The sequence below is a fragment of the Acinonyx jubatus genome, chromosome C1 (assembly GCF_027475565.1).
Source record: "Acinonyx jubatus isolate Ajub_Pintada_27869175 chromosome C1, VMU_Ajub_asm_v1.0, whole genome shotgun sequence".
In the NCBI taxonomy this organism is placed as follows: domain Eukaryota; kingdom Metazoa; phylum Chordata; class Mammalia; order Carnivora; family Felidae; genus Acinonyx; species Acinonyx jubatus.
Window position 1 is genome coordinate 72,259,608 of NC_069381.1, and position 19,950 is coordinate 72,279,557.

At 34.1% G+C, this 19,950-nt stretch overlaps 1 protein-coding gene across 3 annotated transcripts in view; it reads left to right on the top strand.

Annotated features, from left to right (window-relative positions):
• Window positions 1-19,950, top strand: part of HS2ST1 (heparan sulfate 2-O-sulfotransferase 1) — a 170,003-nt gene that overhangs the window by 2,224 nt on the left and 147,829 nt on the right. The window lies entirely within an intron of this gene.

The following is a 19,950-nucleotide window of genomic DNA, read 5'->3' on the forward strand; positions in this document are numbered from 1 at the left end:
ATTTATTTACCATGATTTTATTAATATGTATGTTGTATGATGGAAAAATTGTTCACCTTACATATTGAAGGTTGGCCAGTACAGTTTTCCTTTCTGTTTGGATACACTTCACAGCATTCAGGGTCATATTCTGGCCTCTTTAATGACCCAGCTTTACAGAAAAAAAATGACTCTTGGAGAAATTTGAAAGTTATATTAAAATTTAGATTTGTACTTATTCTTTGTTATATTGCTATTTAGATTTCTTAGACACATTATGCTGGTAAGGATAACCTCACTTTTTTATGTTCCTTTTTTGCCTCAGATTTTCTTCATAATATTTGAAAGTGGGTTCCATAGACACAACCTAAATTATTTTAGAAAGAGGATTATCTTAACATGTAGAAAGCCACGGGTAGAAAACAATGTGTTTTTTTTTCATTATATTTTGTAAGAAACCTTTAAATTCCATCAGAAAGAGTAAATATGGATCAAACCAAGTACTCAAAAATAAGCTAACAAGAGGAGCTCAGATACAAAACACTTGAAGGAACTAATAATGCTCTGGAGCTGCAAAAACATGGCAAATAAAATGTATAACTTTATATCACTAGTTTTTATTTTTTAAAAAGAAAAGTCTTATAAAAAGCAGTACTAAAACGGATGTTACCAGTTAGTAATCTTAGGGAAGGAATGCAGAGAAGGCATAGTTGATAATCAGACTCTGTACTAGGCACTTCCATACAGGATATTCTTATGTAATCTTCCAAGAACACTATAGAAGACTATTTTTACAGATGTGGGAATAGGCTCAAAGGTTATATAACTTGACCACAGAGCTAGTAGTGGCAGAATCAGGATTGGAACCCAGGTTAAGTGTGATTCCACACCAAGTGCTTCTTTAATTGACCAGCCTGCTTAGGGCTTTGCACTGACGCTACACTAAGATTTAGCAGTTTGAGTAGAATTTTTAAATGGTAATATCAATGTTTAATTGCGTTTATTGCTGAGAATGAATATAATTCTGAGAAAATCTAATTTCTGACACAAAGAAATTGGTTTAGTGTAATGTCTGTTCCTTGTTTATATCCATATAATGAACATAATTATATTACCCAATGAAACGACTGCAATAGTTTATTTCTGTTTTAGAAAAAAAAAAAAAAGCCTGTGGTTGTTTTCTGTAAGTGTAAAGCTTTCTGTTAGCTTATGCAAAAGTTATAAAATTTACACAGGCAATCTATCAATTTAAGCCACTAAGTTTCTTCTGTTTCTTGAAGACTTTCCCCAACCAAGATTATGTACATTCTCTAGATTTTGTTATAGTATTTTATACTTTTTATTTCTTACATTTAGTTCTTTAAAGCATTCATATATTTGTAGAGATTTATTGCAATTTCTCCCAATGAACAGCCACTTATGGCAAATATTAATAAATAATTCATTTCCCACTGTATGTTACAGTTTTTTTCACATAGTTCCTTTTTCATATATTAAATTTTTTTATGTTTTAGAATTGATTTTGAACTCCATGTTTTTTACTAATTTAGAGATTCTTTAAACCTCAAAGGACCTGTATATAGACTTCAAGGTACCCATAAATTCCCTGAAATTATATGCACAGCTTTTATTAGATTTGTGAAGGCATATGCGATCCCCTTAATAGTGGGAATCACTGACTTGGAGTAGATGGTTTGTATTTAAGTGTGTTTTTATTTCTTTGTTTTTAATATTAACATGCAGCTTGTGAGTTACATTTAGGATACGAACACATTAGTTAGGAGAAAAGGTCTTTGGGATGTTATGTTGAAGAACATAGTATTTAAGTCATTTTATGTAAGTCATTTTATTAAAATGTATACTTAATTTTTCTAATGTAAGATGACATGGAATCAATGAAAACTGTTACTTAGCTTAGTATTTACTTAGCTGTTAGAGCTGCAATTTGTTGCTTTTACGAAGCAGTTTTTTTCTAAACCTTCAGAGACACGTGTAGCTAATGCTGACTGATGGAACTGCAATGAAACCTTTGTTACATAAATATTAGAATTATATGCTTGATAATTTTATTGTCTATAGGGTCTAAGCATTTAAAATAATGTTTGTTGTTTGACTACTTCTAACACCACTACGTGAATTTACAAATACATTAGGATATAATCTTTTAAATGAGGACAGTAACTCAGAATGGATTGTGTAATCCTCTTCACTGGATGAAAATTATGTTACTCTCTATGTTCTTAAAATCCCCCTAAACTTATGAACTAATTCCGGGACTAAAGTTGATACTGTTCTTTGGAATTTGGTAGTATTTAAAGTGCCTGAAACCAAACCGTTCAGCGGTATCTGTAAAATGTTCCAAGAATGATAGATTTCTCTACTTTTGCAAGTAGAAATTGTTTGCAAAACTCATGGTAGCTACTGTTTAGAGGACTTTGGATTAATTGGAATGCAGTTATTGTAGAATTGCTAATTAGTGCCTCACTTATGAGTCCTGGATAGGATATCTAGCGCCATAGAGTAGTCACTAGAAATAGTTGGTCTCAATTAAGGTAACCCCAGGATGTCTGTCTACCACTCCGTTAAGACTTCTAATAGCTTTTTGGTACCTAGTGGAGTGGCAATAAAAATGAATATTCAAACACTGCTTCCCGAAAGACCACTTTTGAGCCATGGTCTTACACATATCTGGACTTTACAGTCATGGTTCACTTTAGCCTAATTGTTTACAGTTTCCTACCCACCCGCTAGTAACTGTGTTTATGTACTTGGCTTTCTGCCTGTTAACTATGGATTAACTGCCTGTTAGGTCACTTGTGCACCTGATCCTGTTCCCTAACCTACAAGGCATGGCTCCAGAAGTTTTCCTTTGTTCTCCTATAATCATCATGTCTTCTCTTTCTGCTTGAATATTCTTAAGCAGAAATAGACTATGAGCATGCTCTTATTTCTCCCATCCAAAAACCAAAACAATACTTTCTCTTGACTCCCCTTTTCTCAGCCAACCTCAGTTCCATATTTTGTCTTCCCTTTGCAGTATAACTAAAAACTTGTCTTACTGACTCCAGTTGCCAAACTCACCAGTAATTTCTCTAAATCCTATGCTCAATTTTTCGTCTTCATTTTATTTGACCTATCAGAATTTGACACAATTGATCACTTCCTCTTTTTTTGATAGATTTTCTTTACTTGGTTTTCAAGATACCATAATCTTGGTTTTCTTCCCACCTCATTGGTCACTTCTCTGAATCCCGTTTTGGATTCTCCTTTTCTCCTCAACCTCTTAGCATAAGAATAACCTTCTCTATTTACTCTTCTCTATTTACTGTCCCTTAGTTGGTGATTTATATGCTGACAATGTCCAAATATATAATTCTTTTTTTTTTTGAAGGCACATTTTAAAAATAAATTTTTAAATTTACATCCCGGTTAGCATAGAGTGCAATAATGATTTCAGGAGTAGATTCCAGTGATTCATCCCTACGTATAACACCCAGTGCTCATCCCAACAAGTGTCTACCTTAATGCCCCTTACCCAATCGAATATATATTTCTAATTCAGGCTTATTTCCTAGTAATTTGGCTGCCCACTTGAATTTGTCTTTGAGTAATTAGTAGACATCTCAAGCTCAGTGTTTTCAAAATGGATCTTCTGATATCTTTGTCCACTGCCTCATCCTAAATCTATTTTATCTTTTACCTTCCCTATCTCAGTCAGTTGATGGCAGCTGTATCCTTTTAGTTGCCAGGGTTTTACTTGCCTTTTCTTTTTCTCACACACTGCATCTAATCTGTCAGAAAAATCTTGTTAACTTTATCTTCAAATATTTCCAGAATATAACTACTACTCAGCACTCGCACTGTTATCACCCTAGTTCAAGATACGTACCATCATCTCTTCCCTGGATTACTGCCATGTCTTAACTAGAATGCTTCCACACTTGCCTTTCTACAGACTATTCTTAATATAACAGCTAGAGTGATCCTTTTAAAATGTAAATCAAATCATGTCACTCCTCTTTAGAAACTTCCTGATTTAGAGTGATGCTAACTCCTTTTAAAACAAAGCCCACAATTTTTTTTGACTAAACACAGTAAATGACTTTTTTCCCCATTCATATATTAAATGATCATTTTGGTGGATGGTTTTCCTTTACATGGGTGATTGATTCAGGGTCTCAGGTACCTCCTGCCTTATAATTCTACCATCCAGTCTTTGGAAGTTTTCTGCTGTCATCCCTGGGTAGGGGCAAGAAAGGAGTGAGGAGCCCCCCTTTCTGAACTTTTTTGGCCTCTTGTATCCTCAGTTTATTGATGAAGACAATTCTTTATCCATATGCAAGGGGGGAGGTTGGGAAGTGGGGTTTTTAGCTGGCAGTTACTTACCAGTTCCAACTGTGTATTATAGAAGAGGGCAGCATACATTTGAATTTTTTGAATTTCTTTGCATAAATCCTAAAATTTATTTATTTTGTTTTATGCCTTAACATATAAACTGTCTCAGTAAGTGTTCTATGTGAACGTGAAAAATGTATATTCTGTTGCTGTGGGGGTGGAACATGCAGTAAATGTCAGGTCAAGTTGGTTGGTAAAGTTGTTCTATATCCTTGATTTTCCTTCTGCGTACTTGTTCCATTAATTATGGAAAGAGGGGTTTTGAAGTCTCTGATAATAATTGTGAATTTGTCTATTTTCCCCTGAAGCTCTGTTACTTTTTGCTTCATGTATTTTGAGGTACTATGATTGGTACATAAACGTGTAGGAATGTCATGTCTTCTTGACTAACTAACCTCCTTTTCATTATGAGATGAACCTTTTTATTCTTGGTAATATTCTTTGCTCTGAAACCTGGTTGGTCTGATTAGCCACTTCAGTTTTCTGTTGATTAGTGTAAGCATTGTAGATTTTTTCCCACTCTTGATATCAACTGGTTTGTATCTTTTTATTTGAAATGAATTTCTTGTAGGCAGTACATAGTTGGGGCTTTCATCCAATTTCATAATCCCCATTGTAAATAGTGGTGTTTAGAGCATTTACAGCTAATGTAATTATTGATATGATTTGGTTTACATTGCTGCGTTACTATTTGTTTCTTATTTGTTGCATCTGTTCCATTTCCCTTTTTTGCTGCCTTCCTTAGGATTAACTGAGTATTTTGTTTATTCCATTTTATCTCATTTGTTGACTTACTACCAGTGCACTTTCTTGTGATTTTATTTTATTATTTTTTTTTGTGGTTGCTGTAGGGTTAATGGTATATATTATACTATGTTGTGTGTAAGAACCTTAATCATTATACTTCCATTTCCTCTCTCCTGGATTTTTGCTATTGTTATTATATATTTTACTTTTACGTGTAAGTTCTATTATGCATTATTTTATTTTAAACAGTTATCTTTTAAAGAGATTAAATGTTCCTGCTTTATATTTAGTCATTCATTTTTCATTCCCATTGCTCTTCACTCCTTTGTGTAGATGCAGGTTTCATTTGGTACTATTTTGCTTAATCCTGAAGGATTTTTTAAAAATTAGTTATACTGAAAGTCTGCTGGTGATGAAATCTTTTCACTTTTGTATGTCTGAAAAAGTCCCTAGTTGCCTTAGATATTTTTGATGGGTATAGAAATTCTAGGTTGACACATATTTTTGTTCTTTCAGTACCTTACAGATGTTGTTCCATTGTCTTTTGGCTTATGTTGTTTCTTATGAGGCTGCCATCATTATTCTTTTTGTCCAGCTGTACATAATGTCCTTTTTTTCTTTTGACTGCTTTTAAGATTTTCACTAGGTTTTAAGTAACTAAAATGAGCCTTGCTGTAATTTTCTTCATGTTTTAGTATGTGTTTTATATATGTATGTATGTATGTATTTATACTTCCAGAGTTCTTTTTTTATTAATTATTTATTTTTTAATTTGCATCCAAGTTAGCATATAGTACAACAATGATTTCAGGAGTAGATTACTTAATCCCCGTACCCATTTAGTCCACCTCCTCCCACAACCTCTCCAGCAACCCTCTGTTTTCTATATTTAAGAGTCTGTTATGTTTTGTCCCCCTCCTTGTTTTTATATTATTTTTGCTTCTCTTCCCTTATGTTCATCTGTTCAGTATCTTAAAGTCCTTATATGAGTGAAGTCATTTATTTGTCTTTCTCTGAGTAATTTTGCGTAGCATAATACCCTCTAGTTCCATCCATGTAGTTGCAGATGGCAAGATTTCATTCTTTTTGATTGCCCAGTAATAGTATGTGTGTTATTTTTGTTAATATTGTTACAGTATATATAACTATTTTGCTTAACAGTAACTTTTAAAAAAATAGAAATTAAAAAAAATCTGGCTGTACTGTATAAACATCATAACTAAAATCCTACTGCAAAAAATGAATTCTTCTTTAGTCTTAAGAGAGTTGTAAATTCTACCCTATTTTTGTTCTTCAGAAAAGAGCCACGTGATTCATTAGAGCTATCTGTGGTTCTTTCAATTTCTTCTTCTTTTTTTAATGTTTGTTTATTTCTGATGTGGGGCTCGATCCAACAAATTATGGGATCATTACTTGAACTGAAACCAAGAGCTAATGCCTAATCCACTGAGTCACCCAGGTACTCCTCTTTCAGTTTCTAAGGTGTGATGTAAAAGGACAATATCTTAAGTAGTCAGTGATAAGAAATACAATATTTTGAATATAGGGAAGAATGTTCGAGCTTTGAGTAAATTGAGTTATTGAATTAAAATAAATAAAATCCTCTTTCAACCATGCATTTGACTTAGTTGTTTTAGTTTTGTCCATGTCATACTGAAACTAGTTCAGCAGTTGGTTTTGACATGAAGATTCTTTTTTTTTTTTTTAACTTATTTTATTTTTGAGAAAGAGAGATAGAACAAGCAGGGAAGGGGCAGAGACAGAGGCGTACAGAGGATCTGAAGCAGGTTCTGTGCTGACAGCAGAGAGCTCAATGTGGGGCTCGAACTTGAGAACTGTGAGATCACAACCTGAGCTGAAGTTGGGTGCTTAACCAACTGAGCCACCCAGGCACCCCAATGACATGAAGATTCGTGATCAAATGTAACTGAGAAGTTTGTGATTATTTTGTATTTAAATTATTTTGTATTAAATCTACTTCTAATTGCCAGGATTTTTAATTTCACCGTAGTATTGTTTTTTAACAAAACACACCCATCTCTAATAAAGTGTTGCATATTCCCTGTGTGCTATACACCTTTGGCAGAAGGCCAGCGTAGCTCAATTGTTTCCTCCATGGAAGAGCTTATTAGAAAACCTGGCTTGACGTGATCTTAAGGTATAGATTAACGGACAGCTTCTTCATTTTATTATATAGGATAGAATAAAAACCATTCACTGTTGTCCTTCAAGTTTTGAAGATTAAAATAAAAGAAGCAAATGCGCTTCTAATGATATTTTAGTGTCTCAAGATAGATTTCTCAGCAAGGAAAATTAGGGGTGTGTGTGACTTTTGATCCTGAACTTGGGAATTATTATGATAGTCTCTCTCTGATTTGGGATGGATCTTTTCAGGAATGTCTGATTGATGAGATGCCATAGAGTGCGCTTTTTGTTTTGTCCTAGGTTGGAGCCCTAACTAATTAAGCCTGTGACTAGCTACCATCTAATCTAACTCATGACACTCTGACTTCCTTTTGGTCTTTTTTTTTTTTTAAGTTTGTTTGTTTGTTTGTTTATTTATGTTGAGAGAGTGCACAAGCTGGGGAGGGGCAGAGAGAGAGAGAGAGAGAGAGAGAGAGAGAGAGAGAGAATCCCAAGCAGGCTCTGCACCTTCAGTGCAGTGCTGGACACAGATCTTGAACTCAGGAATCCTGAGATTGTGACCTGAGCCGAAACTAGGGAGTCAGATGCTTAACCGACTGAGCCATCCAGGGGCCCCTGCTTTGGTCTTTTTTTTTTTTCTTACTTGACTTGAATTTCTTCCTTCTTTACCATTGTGCCCATGTTTCTTCAGTGGTTTTTCTGCTTCTCCCACTAGTGGCAAGCCTCATGACCTCTGAACCTTCATCTGTAACAGACAATAATAATAACTAACATTTATTGAATACTTATTGTAAACTAGAGATACTTTAAGTGTTTTATATGTATAACTGCATGTAGTAAAAATGGTGCTTACTTCTGTTCTCAGAGAGTGGGAAGATAAAATGCTCTTCAAATGATATAATGAAAATGTTTGTAAACTATAAAAACTACAGTTATAAATTGTTAATAATAATAATATATTTACTTTCTCTTTGTTGCTGTTGTCTTTTAGTGTAATGTAGTTTTGAGTTTACTTTTTTTTTTTTTTTTTTTTTTGCTGCTGTAGGCTTTGCCCACTGTCCTACCTACCCAGTGCCTATACCAGGATTACAGTCGTCTGATATATAAATCAAATGATGATGTTACAGGAGTTAAAGTTTTGACATTCAGGCTGTTTTTTTCCTCTTAGGAAGGAGTAAAAATCACTGGCAGTTCATATTATTGTTCCTAAAAATAGACATCTATTTACTTTCATAAAAATTATAGAAAAGCCCTTTTTAAAAAAAAAATTTTTTTTTTAACATTTATTTATTTTTGAGACAGAGAGAAAGCATGAACAGGGGAGGGTCAGAGAAAGAGGGAGACACAGAATTAGAAAAGCCCTTTTTAACATGACTAAAGTTTCTTCATTCTTTCCTCCTAATTTTTGCCAAGTTGGCGGTTTAAGGATAGATTTTTATAAAATGCACATTAAATTTGAATTGTGACAGGAATTTCTGTGTGTGTTTGTGTAAAATAGTTCTTTAGCTTCTAAATAATTTTTTTAAGTGTTGATAGTCAAATTAGTAGAGGGAGAAAGAACCTAAGTCTATTTCTCCACTATGGAACAAGTTTTATGTGATAGTTCCTTTATTGTCAATATTACCACAATGATTCATTGTCATATTCTCAAATACAGGGGAAAAAATGTGTTTTGTATCCTTTAATTTAGGAACTTCAACTTTTTCTTATTTTTTATTTGATTGTATTTATAGCTTTAATGCTGGGATTATGAGAATCTCAAAGAACAGAATTCTTGACTCTTACACAGCATCAGAGGCTTTTCAGCCTTCAACTACACTTAAATAGAATGCTTCAGCCTCTGAGGTAAATTTTGGAATGGTAGCATATTTGCTGCCTTTTCTTTAGGGAATCAGGGAAGCATTCCATACTTGCATTTGATTACACAATAAAAGCAAAGTGGGAAACTCTTAATAATTTAGTAATAACAAAGATTGTTTGGGAAAATTGGGCATCTAATCATGAGGTTATAATATTATAGCATAAATGCTTTGTGATAATGCTCTGTGATTTAAGGTTGTTTTCACTGTAAAATCCATTAAGGTAGAACCATATATGTATTGAGTATTTAACTGCATTTTGACAGAGAATTTAAGACCATGTTGATTATTTAGAAAAAGATTATTTATGGTATGTAAATAATCTTTTTATTCAGTTTTTAATTTAAGAAAATCTGGTAAAATGGTTTGTAACTTATTCACGTAGCCATGATGGCTAAGAAAAATATGGATTCAGTTGGCATTTTTAAGCTACGGTTTTCAAATAGGATTTAAAATAAGTATTGTTAGATTAACATTAAAGGCTAAAAAGAAATTGCCAGTGCTTAAATGAAAGATAGTTTTGAGGAGAGCTGTTGCTTTTATTTTTAATATTTTAAAATCATTTTTTATTATTTATTTATTTTTTCTTACTATTCCTCTGTTTATTCATGGTATAGTACATACAGTTTTACTTAATTGATGTAATATACTGACTTCTTTTATAGTCCAGGCAGTAGCAACCTAATTATCTTGGATGGGGATGAAAATATTTCTGAATAAATAAAGTGATGCACAGAAGTCATACAACATTTTGTTTTAGGCTAGGATCATGATCCAATATATAAACTTAAGATTTATAAAATTAAGATTGCTGATTTAATAAGTAGCAATGCCTAATAGTCATTTTTCTTTATTAGAACAGCATTAATGATAGGAAATAAGTAAGGTAGTTACTAAAGGCACAAGTACTGTGAGTCATAATAAGTGGGAGCTCTTTTCAAGGGAGGAGACCGAAGAGGGCAGGAAAAGTGTAACAATCTAGGTTAAGTTAAAATGGTTCACCTGTCTTCCTTAAAATCTTCTGAGCATAGTTCTGAAGGAAGTAATGCAGTTATGGTATGCTTATAATAGGACGCAATAATAATATTATTTGTCAAAGTAGTGACCTTGAGAAAGTTATACATTAAAAATAATGTAGTTGCTAAAAATATTTTTGGACCTGTATGGAATTGGATTTAGAACTTTTAAAACTACACAAGATCATTTTTATTTCTTTATGGATATAGTTTAAAATTATAATTTAAAAATTTAAATTATAGGGGTGCCCGGCTGGCTCAGTCAGAGGAGCATGCGACTCTTCATCTCGGGGTTGAGTTCAAGCCCCATAGTAGGTGTAGTGATTGCTTACAAATAAAATCTTAAAAATGTTTAAATTATACAAGTAATTATAGATTATTTGGATAAAGGGGAAAGAAAAGGTAATCCTTATTACACATACTAACAAGTCTTTGCAAGTTTCTTTAATGTAGGTTTCTTAGATAAAAGTGATTATAATATTTTATCTTTTCATTTAACATCAGATCATAAACATTTTCCTAGGTTGCTATCATAATAGCTAACATAACAGTGTAATGATAAGCTCTCTTTTGAAGAGGGGAAATAGACTTATTAGGGTTTTAGCCTTTCATTATGGTAAACTGTGAAGTAACCACTTGTACTGATTTTGTTTCATTTAGCTGAATTACTCTAGAATATTTTTTTTAAGGTTTTTTTTTTTTTGTTTTTTTTTTGAGAGAGAGACAGCATGAGTGGGGGCGAAGGGAGCATAGGGAGAGAAAGAGAGAATCCCAAGCAAGCTCTGTCAGCATGGAGCCCAAAGCAGGGCTCAAACTCACGAAAACCTTGAGATCATGACCTGAGCTGAAACCAAGAGTCAGACGTTTAACTGACTGAGCCACCCAGGCACCCCAATTCTAGAATACTTATAATAAGATATGAGTTTCAGAACCTCCTTAGTTGGATTAAAATTTAAAATCCCAATCTAGGATGCATTTGACTTTATTCTGTTTTCCCTCGTGAGTTTCATCCAGCATGGATTCAAGTTTCGTGAGGCCTCAAACTTTTATAATTTCTGGGGCCCTTTTTAAGGAAAAAAAACAAAATTATGGATATAAAATCATGCCTACGACTTTTGGATGGGACCATGTCAAGTGTATGAACTGAAAGTTTAAACTTTATTAGCTTTATAGTGTAAATCCATGCGTGATTCCATCCTTCTGATGCCTCATGATACTCAAAGTCCAAGAAGGAAAGTGCTCTCTGATATACTAAAGAACTATTCTTTGTTTTTCTTTAAAGCAAATTTTATGTCTCTTCATCTGTACATTTCTTTCTCTATACCTACACCCTAGCCCTTTTAATTGTGAATGTTTGGTTTGCGAAACATTTAGATGAAGTTATAAAACATGGTTGATGTTGGAGATAATTGCTTGGGTCTGGGGAACAGATAATTAATATACCCACCCTCCGCCCTGTTGAATTCTTTACCGATTGAACAAATACATAAGGAAATCAGATGGAGATCAGAAATTTGCAGGTGGAGATCAGAATTTTGGTTGGATAAAGCTGGATTGGAAGGTTTGGTGTAGATATGTCCCCACAATGGCCTTCCCAGTGCTTCATCTCTGATTAAGATTTATCCAGCCATTTACTGCTGTAGACAACTGCAGTCCTCTTGCCAAGGGCCTGAATGCATACATTCCTTTAAGTCTATAACACAGAGCAGCAAAAACTGTGCATCTGCAGATGAAGACTGGCTCTAAATGGGAAGGAACCTATGTAACACCGAACAGAGCATGCCCAGTTCCATCTCCCAAATTCACTAGAGAAGTCTTTTACTTTCTCCCTCCCCACACTATTTTTTTTTTTAAGGTATTAAAATAAAGGAATTAAGACTACTAACAACTTTCCTTAGATAGTAATTGGCTTTTAGTTTGGTTCATGGTATTTTTATGTATGCCATAGATGGTGATTTTGAAATAATTAAAATTATTCATCTTTTAGGGTTTTTGCCTTTGGTTATATATATATTTAAGTAAAGATGTATATATGTATATAATTCTATCTAAGTGTGTATGTGCTTAATGCTATTTTATTCTTATTCTTTCTGTAAGAGTTTTCATTCTTTATATAAACCTTGTTGCTAATACTTAACATTTTTTATCTCTGAAGAAGTTTTAACATTTCTTGCAGGCAGGTCTGCTGGTAACAAATTCCCTTAATTTTTGTTTCTCTGAGAAAATCTTGATTTGTCCTTCACCTTTGAAGGATCATTTTGCTGGGTTGCAGAATTCTTCATTGGTGTTTTTTTGTTTGTTTGTTTTTTTCCCTTTCAACACTTTAAAAATATTTTACTTCAGTCACTTCTTGCTTTCATGGTTTCTGAAGAGGATTCTGATGTAATTCTTAACGTTGTTCTTTTAGGTAAGGTGTTATTTCCTCTGGTTTCCTTCAAGATTTTCTCTGTCTTTGCTCTTCTGTAGTTTGACAGTGATATGCCTAAGTGTAGATATTTTCAGTATTCTGTTTCATGGTGTCTGAGCTTTATGGATCTGTGATTTGGTATCTGTTATTTTAGAAATTTTTCAGCCATTATTACTTCAAATTTCTTCTGTAGTTTTGTTTTCCTCTTCTAATATTCCCATTATGCATATGTTACACATTTTGTGATCATCCCACAGTTCTTGGATACCCTGGGGTGTTTTTTTTTGTTTTTTTTTTTTTTTTCTCTTAGGTTTTCAGTTTGGGAATTCGTACTAACATGTCTCAAGATCACTGATTCCTTTCTTGGCTGTGTCCCGTGTACTGATGAACCCATCGAAGGCATTTATTTCTGTTACAGTGTTAATGGTAATTTATCTTTGTTGTTTTCCTTTGGTTCCTTCTTAGGGTTTCCATATCCCTGCTTACATTACCCACCTGTTCCTTCATGGTGTCCACTTTATCCATTGAAGCCCCAGTATATTTATTATAATATTAAATTCTCAGATATGGTAATTCTAAAAATATCTGTTATATCTGAGCCTGGTTCTGATGCTTGAAAATTTGAAATTCAAGTGTACATAGACTTTTCTGTATGACCATAGGGGTATTTTCTAGCACCGTTGCTTAATTTTTTAAATGAGAATCTTCTTTCCCAATACATAAAACATCAATCACTTTCAATTAAGTTGCTGTGAATAATTCCTCCTGTCCATTTCTGTTAAGCTTTTTCATTCTTTTCCCAGTTGAGTTCTTTATACTCACACTCTTTTGACAGGGCTTTTTCTTTTTTTTTTTTTTCCCTTGGAAGGCAAGGACTCCCTATGTAGCTTTTGTGATAGCCCAGTTATGAAAAACAGTGGGATAAATGTTCACATTATAACTTCCTTTTATTGGCTTAGGTGGTGTGGATTAGTAGAAGAGCAAAAACAAAAAAACAGTGAACATTGGCAAGCGTTCAGGTATTTCTTTTGTATCATTCACCTTGGCTCCAATCAGTGACTGCTTATGAGTAAGTTTTCTCAGCCTTAGAAATAAGGAGTTGAGAATAATGTGTGGCTAACTGATTAGTATCCACCTCAGAGAGGTGTTGACAGAGAAATGTCAAAACAGTATAAATGCAAACTATTATGATAAAAGCTGTTCTGAAAAAAACAAAAAGGAATTGAACTTGTAGAAGACTCTTTAAGGGAGAGATTGGATTTGAGTTTCTGTATGGTCTTTATTTCTGAATACTAATTAATTCTTGAGCATATGTAAAACTTCTAAGTGTTTTTTTTTTTTAAAGTTGTGAAGTGTTTATGCAAATAGGTTCAATTTAAATTTCTTGCCATATAAAATGTGTAGGAGGGCTTCTTGAGGTTTGCTTTCAGACTAGGTGTTTTCTCATTGATAGGGCTGAACCATTTTCATCATTAGCTTTTGTACTTTTATTTTCTTTAAGAACAAGAGTTAAAATGTAAGTCCTTAGGAAAAATAAATGTTTCATGTCACACTTATTTCAGGGTGCAGACTAGTTGCAGCTCTATGTAATAATTAGTTGTAAAAGGTGTTTCCATTTCTCCCAGATCTGTGGGTTCTCTCTTATTTGTTCAATTTGTTGACTTTGTTCTTGTGATGGAAAAATTAATTTGAGCTGAAGTATGTCAGGATCACTTAGGAAAAAGTTACCGTGTGTTGTACCACTAAAAAAGACTACTTGGTTTTTTTGCTCCATATCATATATGTGCTTGCATTTTCTGTTTGTGGAATAGTGAATCAAGTTTATACTGTTAGAATCTTTCATGATTCTCAACGTTAGTAACTTGCTAGAGTCACCTCAGAAGCTTTTAAAATGGTGCTGGCTGGGTCTCACCCTCTAAAGATTGATTTGATCGGTTTGGGGTGTGGCCTGGGCTTCATTTCCCTGGGTGATTCTCCTGTGCAGCTAAGGTTGAAAGCCTCTGTTCTAGAGACTCAGACTGAATCTACTTATTTTGAACATATGCTGATGTTTTTTTAAAATTAGCTCCTAAAAATTCTTGCCATAGTTACAAGACTATTATGAATATTTTAAATTATGTTTTTGAGTTTACCATGGTCACCTTCAAATGAGCATTGTTGATGCTACCTGTATCTGCAAGTTAACCGGATTTGGTCAAAAGATTAAAAGGCTTAACAGTTAAATTACTTTCAAAATATAATAAAAACATAAGTAGAAAAATACTGGGGTTGTTTTGGGGGGGGGTTGTTTCATAACTTCTATAATTCTGGGGATGAATAAAGTCCCTGTTAGTACATTTGTTGTCAGCTATATGTTTTCACAAGGTGTTTTGTAAATCCGTCAAATGCATTTTAGTCCTTTTTCTCTCATTTTCAAAATTGGAACAGAGATTTTTGAAGTTGTATGTGCAAACGTTATTAAAATAGCTTCATGATTCTAATAATACTTAATTACTGTTTACTAAAGCTGCATGTTTAAGAGCTTTAGGTGACTTCATGTAGGTTTCTAAATTTGATAGGCTATGATAGGAAGGCCAATTAGATCTAAACTGACATTTAATCTTCTATTCAGAGCAGCTGATGTTACTTGGGGAATGGTGACTGTCTTATTTCAGCATGTTTGAGTATGGGAAAATTTACTAAACCAATATTTTCATATGACTTTGGAAAATGATGACTAATAAAAACACATTGGAAGGTAGATAAGCTATTCACACACTGGTCAAAGGTATGTGACCCAAGCATCTGTAATCTGCTGTAGAATTGGAAAAAGATGATACTAAGGATAATTTTAGAAGCATCTCCATGGGCAGTTATTGATCCAGGCTGATTGATTCTTAGAAAAATTACATCATAGTTCGTATTGGGTGCTTGCCTGTTTCTGGAGTCTTTCCTATCCTGTCTGTTGTGCTGCGACACTGTTCCTCCCAGTTACCTTCTATAAAGTGTCTGGCCTATGAAATGTATAATATTCCCTAAATTTCTTCTCTCTTTGTAACCAAAATTTCTCTTAGCCATAGAGTTTTTACTGGAGGTGAAGGGTAGGAATGATGGGTTGAGAGAGACAACAATTTATGAAATTTTCCCCCTAACCATATATTTACCTTATAGCCTGTATACCCACCATTTGGCTTTATTTAAGTATTAATGTATTTCCACATTTATAATAAAACATTACAGATATGTCAAAGCCTCTGGTATTTCTAACTGAACCCGTTTCCCTCTTTTCCTCTGCATGGATAACCACTGTGTGGAGTTTATTTTTTTTCCAAAATTTTTTCATAAACCAAATCAATCTCTTAAGTAATAAATCAAAATGAGGGAAATTTGAGAGGGAAATGTTTATTTTTTTAATTTTTATTTATTTATTTTTTAATTTACATCCAAGTTAGTTAGCATATAGTGCAACAATGATTTCAGGAGTAGATTCCTTAATGCCCCTTATCCATTTAGTCCATCCCCCCTCCCACAAACCATCCAGTAACCCTCTCTTTGTTTTCTCTCGATATATATTTTTTAAATCTTTATTTATTTTTGAAAGAGAGAGGGACAGAGTCCAAGCAGGGGAGGAACAGAGAGAGAGGGAGACACAGACTTTGAAGCAGACTCCAGGCTCCGAGCCATCAGCACAGAGCCCGATGTGGGGCTCGAACTCACCAACTGCAAGATCATGTCCTGAGCCAAAGTTGGACGCTTAACTGACTGAGCCACCTAGGCACCCCTGTTCTCTATATTTAAGAGTCTCTTTTGTTTTGTCCCCCTCCCTGTTTTTATATTATGTTTGCTTCCCTTATGTTCAGCTGTTTTGTATCTTAAATTCCTCATATGAGTGAGGTCATATGTTTGTCTTTCTCTGACTGACCAATTTTGCTTAGTATAATACCCCCTAGTTCCATCCATGTAGTTGCAAATGGCAAGATTTTGTTCCTTTTGATTGCCAAGTGGTACTCCACTTGTATGTATATACCACATCTTTATCCATTCATCTGTCGATGGACATTTGGACTCTTTCCATACTTTGGCTATTGTCCATAGGGCTGCTTGCTATAAACATTTGGGTACATGTTCTCCTTCGAAACAGCACACCTGTATCCCTTGGATAAATACCTAGTAGTGCAATTGCTGGGTCGTAGAGTAGTTCTATTTTTAATTTTTTGAGGAACCTCCATGCTGTTCATTGTTTTCCATAGTGGGGGAGGGAAATGTTTATGAGCAGAAACTTGATACCCCACTTAGAGGTTATTTTTAGTGATAAAACCAATTCTGCCACTAGATTTTGTTCATCCTTCTGAATCTGAATGTTCTGTACTGATTGTTTAGAGACTTTCCTGTTAAAAACTCGTAAAAAAGCTTGTGAACATAGCCTGTAAGGGGACACAGAGGATTAATTCTACTTTGTTAAAATCTAGTAATGTGTGTCAAAATGTGATTATGGCTTGTTGACAAGGAACCATTGGATGAACAGAATTCAGTGTTTATGGGACTAGGTTGTTGGCAGGCACAATTAACAGTGCCAGCATCACCATAACCAGCCAACTCTTTTATCTCTGTCAAATAAGAGATCAGTCCCTTTAAGTTTTAGATAATGAATAGAATTCATTTAGACTGTAATTTACAGTGCACAGCTGAAATAAGTTATTGTTGATTAGATTATCCTGATAATGCTATTCTGTTTGGTTCACATGAAAAGGGCTGAAGTAATGCAGAAGAAGGTAAAACAAAGATTATAAACCTTTTTAGAATTCAAAAATGTAAGTAGAATTATTTCAGAATTAATGGAAATATTTTGCATTATTTCTAAGAAAATAAACTTTTTGGAAGACTTTTCCTGTGGCTCTCATTTAGCTGTTTGTGGGAAATGAGAAAGGATCCATGTATGGGTTAGAGATAGATTTCCTGCTTTAAGCTGAGGCAGTGAATAGCCTCTTCTCTACCCCCTGCTCCCCCAGCCCCCATGCATCTAAGAAGAACTACACTTCTCTTCATTATTAAGGTAAGGTTAGCATCACACTCCATTTTCTTAAAATGACAACAAAATGACCTTTCTTGCTTCCACTCTTCCTGCCCCTGAATTCATTTCCCTTTAGAGCTCTACTTTGGTTAGTCCTTAATATTTCCTTATCTCCTAGGCTTGAAAGCTGGGAGTGATTCTTGATTCTTTTTCCCTTAATGTATAGTCGGTCACCAAACTTCCTGGATTCTGTTCTTTGTCTTTTAGGCTTACTACAGGCTTGCTGTAAGCTTTTCATTTCAAACAAGCATGAGATGTTTGAGGGTTCTTCCAACTTTAAAATACTACATGACCTTTACAATCTAAAATTAAATGTTAGAATGTCGTATTAAAGGCTTGTTGAAGGAATATTAATAATAAATTTTGAACAAAAAGTACTGATTTTAGATCAGACTCCTCTAAAAGGATTCTAAAAATTGAAAATAAGACATTTAGAACTTTGTGCTTAGTGTGAAGTCTTAGTATTAATGTTACATGTGAATCATTGAATATTAATAAGGTTTAAATGTCTGATACTGAACTTTGTATCTCATTTTTTTCTGGAGAGAAAACTTTGAGTTCTTATTGAAGAGAGAAGAGTAAATTTACTCTAATATTATATTGACCAACATCTGGGCAAATGGGAGGACCTGGTCCCCAAGGAAAAAAGGTTTTAATTGAAAATTTTTATTTCTGAAGTCCTCTTTCAAAGGATTTCAAAAGTCACTTTGAAAGATTTATAGTGTGTTGTTCATTTCCTTTGCGGATCGTATACTGTGAAAAGAGACTATTGGTTTGGTCTCTTTATAAGAGAATCATGAAAGAATTTATTTGATAGGGGAAGATTTCTGTGAGAGTCTAAACAAAGTTTTGAGGACGTTAGCTTTTGAGGATTTGACTTTTGAGGTAGAGTGGGTGGTTAAATTTGAGTAAATTAGAAAATATTAAAGACCAGAATGACATAAAGATTTTTGACTTAGTGATTAAAAAAAATGAAACTTTAGGGGTGCCTGGGTGGCTCAGTTGGTTAAGCGTCCGACTTTGGCTCAGGTCATGATCGTGTAGTTCATGAGTTCAAGCCCTGTGCTGACCGCTCAGAGCCTGCAGCCTGCTTCGGATTCTGTCTCCCTCCCTGTCTGTTCCTCCCTGCTCGCACTCTGTCTCTCTCTTTCTCTTTCACTCAAAAATAAACATAAATTTTTTTTTTTTTAAATGAAGCGTTAGTGAAAGTTGACATATATTTCTAAGTGGCATTTTGATAATTTAGGTTTTTTTGTTTTAAATGGTGGAAAGCATATTTACTTGAAGGCTATAAAGGCTGTGGTGGGCCTTTTTCTCTAATGTAGCTAACCTAGTTCCTGAATCTGCAAAGAAGGGTGAAAAATGGTATTTTTAATTTCTCAGACTTGTTTCCTTATGTTCATTAACTCAGATAGTCATGAAGGAACTCCACTGGATACTGGATATTTTGCTGTCTTCACCCCACTTTTGTTACAAGTGTAGCTTCAAAATGATCTATTCCTTTGGCTTATTTCTAATGTTCAGACTGCTAGTTTCTTCCTTCTAAAAAGCCAGCACCTGTTATCTCTTATAGCTTTCTAAATTTTTTTGGGAATTAATAATTTGTTTCCCTTTGAGCACCAGCTGCAAGTACCAGCATTCTGACTGACTTTCTGAGAGGAGTAGGTGTTTGAAGTTCCTTTGAAGGAGAATGGAATTTGATCAAGGATTTTAAGAATGGATAGGAATTTGACAGGGGAAATTCAGGCAGAGTATGGCATGATCAAAGGTATGAAAGTGGAGGCACATACAGTATATTCAACATATGGGATGTGATATGGCACAGTAAAAATGTACAGTATTGTTAGGATATAGGAGGGGATACCATTGGGAAGATAAGGAAAAGATTGTAGAACTCTGTGAGTTCCAGGTCATTTAGTAATATTATCTATCACTTATTGACTACCTACTATGTATTCAAGTCTGTGTTAAGCCCTTTATGAAATAATCTCATTTAATTCTTACAAACAACTATCCTACGTGGCAGGTAATATCCTCTGAAGAAACTGGGGCTTAGGTTAAATACGTTGATAAGACTCAAAGAGCTAATAAGTTAGATTTGAATCCATATCTCTCTTATGATATGTTGCCATCATAGGCCTTTCTAGCTAATTAAAATTGCTTTGTAGTGACCTGTAGATTTTATACAAGAAATGTGCAGTGGTCTTGAACTTCGTTCTCACAAACTAGACAGTTACTGTTACATTGGACTGAGTGAAGAGCCATGGTTATTAATGTACCAAGCTTCAGAAGAACTTTAAATATAAATTCGCTAGTACAGGGTCATGAACCGATGGCCCCAAAGAGAAGACT